This window comes from Nycticebus coucang, unplaced genomic scaffold (genome assembly GCF_027406575.1).
Source record: "Nycticebus coucang isolate mNycCou1 unplaced genomic scaffold, mNycCou1.pri scaffold_44, whole genome shotgun sequence".
Lineage (NCBI taxonomy): Eukaryota > Metazoa > Chordata > Mammalia > Primates > Lorisidae > Nycticebus > Nycticebus coucang.
In genome coordinates this window covers 1993704-2000099 of record NW_026515578.1, presented here as the reverse complement: position 1 = coordinate 2000099, position 6396 = coordinate 1993704, and positions in this window count along the sequence as shown.

Genomic DNA, 6396 nt, shown 5'->3' with positions numbered 1-6396 from the left:
ACCCCACCTTCTGGGTGTGCCCAGTTGGGTGGTTCCCTTGGGGTCAGCAGCTCTTTGCTAACCTAATCAGACACAGTACCCCACCTCCACCAAGTAGAGAGGAAAGACAAAAATGCTATAAATCAAACCAAAACAAGCAAACAGAAAACTTTACGGGGATAAAATTGGGTGAAAAACCAAATGATAGCGGTAGAAACACTAGCAAAAATGAAGTTGTAGTTATTAAAAAAGGCAGCAATGGGAAATTATAATTAAACTATAAAAATTGAGAAAGAAAAAGGGATCTGTATGGAAAAGATTGAAATTAAAAAACAAAAGAACATCAACAACGTCAAAATAAACAAAAAAAAAAAAAAAGAAAAAATTACACAACCAAAAACAAAGCAGTTTGTATATGTTATTGAATATTCTCTGGGCAACACGTGGTCTTCTGGGGTATGAGATGTTAGTCACAATTCTGATACGACTGGAGGCTGCTGATTTCTCAAACCCCAGCAGGTAGACACCCTAAGTCTCTCTTCAGCCCACTTAAAAGGCACTTTGAACTTGTAAACTTGCTGAGCAGAAGCTTTCCCAGCTTTCTCGCTGGAATCGCTGCTGAAGTGGCTATCCACTTACCCAGTGTGCCAAAACCGGTCTCACTCTGCCCCTGAAGGTTAGGGCTGCAAGGTGGCTCAGACCCCACCCTTAGGCTACTTGGTTGCTGGGTTACCAGCTCCCACCCGTTTCTAGGTCTGCGACCCTGAGGGCGGAGCTTGCCGGGGCAGATCACTGACAATGGTTCCGTGTGACCCACCGCCAATCACTATTAGCTCCATCTGGCTCAGCGGCTCAGACTGGGGCCCTAGACAACGGCCAAAGTTCTCCGCACTCCCGCTCAGGCCTTCCCCAAGGCAGTTCAACTCAGTGTCAAGTCCAAGGACATCAAAACAGTTCACAGGTAAGGCCTTTCTGGTTTGCAGTCTCGCTGCTACTGAACTTACAGTTGTGGGCGGGTTTAGACGGATTGAACACACGCGACCACTTGCCGGTTTTCCACTGTTTTAGTCCTCCTCTTGGGGTCCAGAAGTCTCTCGCTGACTCCCTGTATCCTCATAGGAGTGATGATAGGCAGTTCCCACCAGCCAGAGATGCCTGGAGTCCTATCTCCCCAGACTCATGGTGCCCAGATGCAAGGAAGCTGTTACTCAGCTGCCATCTTGCTCCGCCTCTCCCGAGAGCTGTTTTTTTCATACCCATTTGCATCAGGCTGGTACTTCACAGATAAGCCGCAATAAGAGTGTTTTCAGGAAATTCTATGATTACTTTTCAGCAGAAGAAATCATGTTTGGCTTTGTTGAAATGTTTGAGTACAGTGACCCGGCAAAGAAGGCAAATAATAGACAAGTCAAATTCTGCAAGTAGACAGTTATTCATGTTTGAGTTAACAGATTATAGAATGGCAAAGTGAACAGACGAAAGAAAGACAAAAAGGAACTCTTATAAATCATTTTCTCTTTTTCATTTATAATATAACACTAACTTTAGATATATCTCTTTTATACTAAGGAACAAATGATGAAAATGAAAGGAAATAAGAATTCAATATGTGTGCCATTGTGATTTTATCCTTCTTAGGTAGGCATAAAGTAATAGTTTTACTTAATTTCCTGACAATGCCTTCTACCAAACTTTCTGAAAGTGTTTGAAATAATAAAATAATATTTAAGATGTCATCAGTTTATATATGGGCTAACATTTTTACATATGGAGGTGATATTTTTCTCATAACAAAAATCTCTGATTTTAACGTACTTGCCCTTTGGTGATATCCCATCTATAGATGTATTTGTTCTTGAAACACATGAAAAATAAATGAGGACATGTTTCTGCCCACTTTAACACTAACTATGGCAAATTACAAAGTAAACATGTTTGAATGACCATGTTTTTAATCTCCAAAATATAAAATAAACACAGATGAATGGTAATATTCTCACTGGGTTGGTTATTTTTGGTTATAAAAATCTTCAGTGTGCTTCTTGGAAGTGAATAGCATACCTTTATACGAAAGTATGAAGATTTTGTTTTAGAGATGGGGGATGATAGGACTTCTAGTTACAGTTCTGAAGACCCAAAGTACGCACATTAAAAGCATAGAAAGGCATTCCTGGGGGAAAATGGGGTTCATGCAAGGTTTAGTCACAAACTTAAAATAACTGAAGACTTGTCAAGGAAAATGACATCCCGGAAGGCACAGAAATGTGTGTCACTGTCTTAAAAGGGAGTGTGGAGGCAACTTTAGAATAATTAAAGACACCGGAAGTTGAATCTTGCTGAAGCAGAATGTGGATAAAGGAAGCACGGCTATTTACGCCTGTCCTTCAACACAACTTTGATAAAGAGGACAAATATTGGCTATTTGTAACCTAGATATCCAGTGGTGTGTATGACAATGGTCTTTTAAACTCTCATACTTTGTCAAAGGAATAGTGGCTTTAAATAGTTATACTGATGGTTAATATAGAAATTACAACAAGGTTATGAATATTTTATTTTTCAAAATATTTATTTTTTTTTTTGAGACAGAGTCTTACTTTATCGCCCTTGGCATCACAGCTCACAGCAACCTCTAGCTCTTGGGCTTAGGCGATTCTCTTGCCTCAGCCTCCTGAGTAGCTGGGACTACAGGCGCCCACCACAACACCTGGCTATTTTTTGTTGCAGTTTGGCCGGGGCCGGGTTGGAACCCGCCACTCTCAGTAGATGCGGCCAACGCCCTCCTCACTGAGCCACAGGCACCGCCCATTTTCAAAATATTTTTAAAACAAAATAAATTTATGTTTGTATACAGTATTCAAAAGGAAAATGTTTTTATGACATAGATGCTTTTGAGTCTTGCTAAAATCAAAGTAGTTACCAGTGTTGAAGAACTTCAGAGTTTGAAAGATAAACTCTACTTCCTTTGCTTTAAAGCTGTATCAGGAGAGCTACATTTGATGTTTTTACTCAGTGCTCTTGGAAATTTATATCCTTTTTGGGAAGAAAGTTCCATAGACAATCTGTTACATGACAGTTTACACATAACCACAACAACGAAAATAAAATATTATGACTACATTATCCACATATATATTTTACATGTACATTATCTCCTTAAGAAACACAGTGCCATTAAATCTTTTTAATTATATTGTTTTTGCTTTTCGTGTAATATTAAAACTCGCTATGTATCTTCTTACCCAGCATGCATCAGAGAAAGCAACAACATCAATTTAAATTCATTATCAAAGTCAAATTTTAGTTATCCCAAGGCCAGGTTTCCAAATCACATGTGTGAATTAGTGTCTGTGTCTTCCAACACAAAAGGCATTGATAAGATCACCGTGGCGATGCCGGCAGTTGAGTCCCAGAGAACACTAGGAGCTGAGCTTACTTCGCTTTTCTCCGGTTTTCATTTAATGTGTGCAGCCCTGGTCCTCATGGCCGTGTTCGTGGAAGGTCCTCCCTTCTTTCTTGTCTGCATTTACATTGTACTCAGAGAGCAACAGAGCTGAGGGATTCTCACCACCTTATAGATGTCAGGGTGAAGCTGGAGGGGAGCATCGTGACGGAGGTCACAGCAGAGTGGCCGAGCTGAGGGGACCATCTCTGGATTATACTCTGCTGCTTTATGTAAATAAAAACTAATGTGGGAAATCTTAGCTTTTCCTTCCATGTTCAGTTCCAGGTTCAGACTTTGGTAGAGCCATTTCTGACTGTGTAGCAATCCAGCCCACTCTGCCCACTTGCTGTATAACCACAAGCAAGTGTTTTTGTGACCATTTTCTCAGTGTCCTAATCAGTAAAGTGGAGAGCATACCCACCCCTACCCCATGGGGTTGTTAAGAGCCTTAAGTGAGTTAATATTAGTGAAGCACTTAAAATAATGCCAGGTCATAGTAAGTGTTCAGTAAGCATTGGTTGACATTTTTATTTTTAATCTTTTTACTTTAAAATATATATAGACTCACAGAAGTTACAAAACTTGTATTGAGAGCTCCTGTATTCTTCTCACAATGTATATAATTTTAACCCTTTATCAAAACCAAGAAATTGGCATTGGCACAATGCAGTTAATTAGTTATCATTATTAATAACTGACCATATTGGCGGTGCCTGTGGCTCAAGGAGTAGGGCGCCGGTCCCATATGCCGAAGGTGGCAGGTTCAAACCTAGCCCCAGCCAAAAACCACACAAAAAAAATAATAACTGACCATATTAATCACTTTTTCACTCCTATTTGGTATTTTTCATCAATACCACTCACTTAGCACTTATTATTTTCTAACTGCTTCATTTAGAATGTTAAGTTTATTTTAGTTTTCTCTTCTCAGCTCAAATTATTTCAGGGCAGATGTCCTATATTTCTTTAATGTACTTCCGTAGGACCTAACACAATGTTTGATGCAAAATAGAGTTAGTAGGTTTTTTTTTTTTTTTCCTGCCGATTGATATTTAAATAAATAGATTTCTAAGAGCTGCAATTCTGACTGACTTTTAAATGTTCTCCAAGAAAAGCCAGTGACAATGTGGTGGCAGTATAATATGCCAGTGCTTATAAAAGTGTTAAAAAAGCAAAGAGCCCAGTATACTCCTAGTGTCTGAAAGTACATGAAAAGGTCCAGAGGAGGCAGGTTTAGGTTGATTTTAGGAGCAGTGGGTAAGAGAATAGCATATTTTGTGTTACTACCAAAGCCATTGCATAAAACGATTGTTGAATAGCTTGAAATTGTATGTAGATGCTTCAGTGATGTGAGGACCATTACTCTAAGCTCTGAATTCTAGAGAACATATCACTAGTGCACCTTCTCAATGCAAGTTCTTGGCTCTACATTAGAATTTCTTGGTGAGATTTTAAAAATCCCAATACCCAAGCTGTCCTTTAGACTAGTTGACTCAGAATCTCTGGATACCAGACAGTGACTATACCTCCTCTGGAGCTTCTCTGTAGCCACGTTGGAGATGGTGATGCTGGCCTGGTGGATTGCAGGAAAGTTGTTCTGTGGCATGTTCACCCAGACTAGGGCACGAGGTGCTTACTATATAAAATTCTGTCTAGTAACACGCGGCCCAGACACTGACTCACTTTCTAAGAGAAGTTTTGAGGAATGGACAGTTATTTGCCTGTGAATCCTGTTACCAAAGCTGTGTGATAGTGAAGCATTGTTTTGTTTGATTCATTTCCCTTCCCACAAGACTCTGGCTGGAACTTTGTTTTCCCTTTTGGCCAGCCAGACTTCTGCAGACTTGTCATTTTCTGCGCGCTGGATCCCTGCTTTATGCCTGACCGGAGGAAAGTGGCAGTTCCTGAGTCGTGGCTACTGAGTCTCCTTGGCCTCTCTGTGATTTCCCTGAGAGTCTCGTATCCTCCCTAACCTTGAGGTTTCTATGGCTTGATGAATTTTCTCATGAATGAGAAAAAGATCACCATTTGGATATGTCAAAATGTAGACCAGTTTTTCAATTGCTTAAACGAGTTATGGTTTTTGCTGAACAACTTCCTATTGTAGAAGAGTCTGTTTCACACAGGGGCACCCAGCTGTGAGGCCCAAGGCTCGCCGTGAATGCTGATCTAAGAGTTGTCTTGGGGCACACATTAAATGCACAAACACTAAAGTAAGCTGATGAGCAAAAGAAAAGGTCTATAATTTTTGTGATATCTGACACAGATATAGCCAGCTGCAGGCCGTGGTTCTACAACCCTAATTGCAACGTAGGTGTTATTTCTTGAGTATCTGTGATGTGTCAGACATTGTCACAGGTGCTCAGGATATGGAGATTAAAGACAGACTCCCTCATAAACTACTTGGTGAGATGACCAAGGGCTGTGATGGAGGGATGTATGAACTGCTATGATGATTTGTAGGGAGGGCACCTATCCAGACATGAGAAAGTGGTGGTGAGGGGGGAGGGAGGTCCCCAAGGGACAGGCCATGTCTGATGTGTCTTTGTATCATTAGGCCCAGAATAGTAAGTGAATTCTCTTAATGTTTGGTGTTAAACACAGGCTACATTGAGCCTTCCTTGCCTTGACAGCAGGTGTGAATTACCCTTGCAGAGAGGAAGGATGGGTGGGAGGACAGCAGAGTCCAGGGCCCGCGAGTCTAAAGGAGAGCACATGTGTAGAGGTGTGGGTGAGGGTAGCTCAACCACCTGTGCTGGAGAGTGACCGCAGAGCTGGTTCACAGCAGTAGTGAGGGAGTGCGGGAAGAGTGCGCAAGGGTCCGATTGTGCCAGACTTCATAACTGAGGCTAAGGAGCTTTCATTCCTCTGGAATATGATGGGTCCCATTCAAGGAGATTTAGCAGGGAATTGACATGATCATATATGCCTTCCAGAGAAATCATTTTGGAAGAACAGGGGTGAGATCAAGC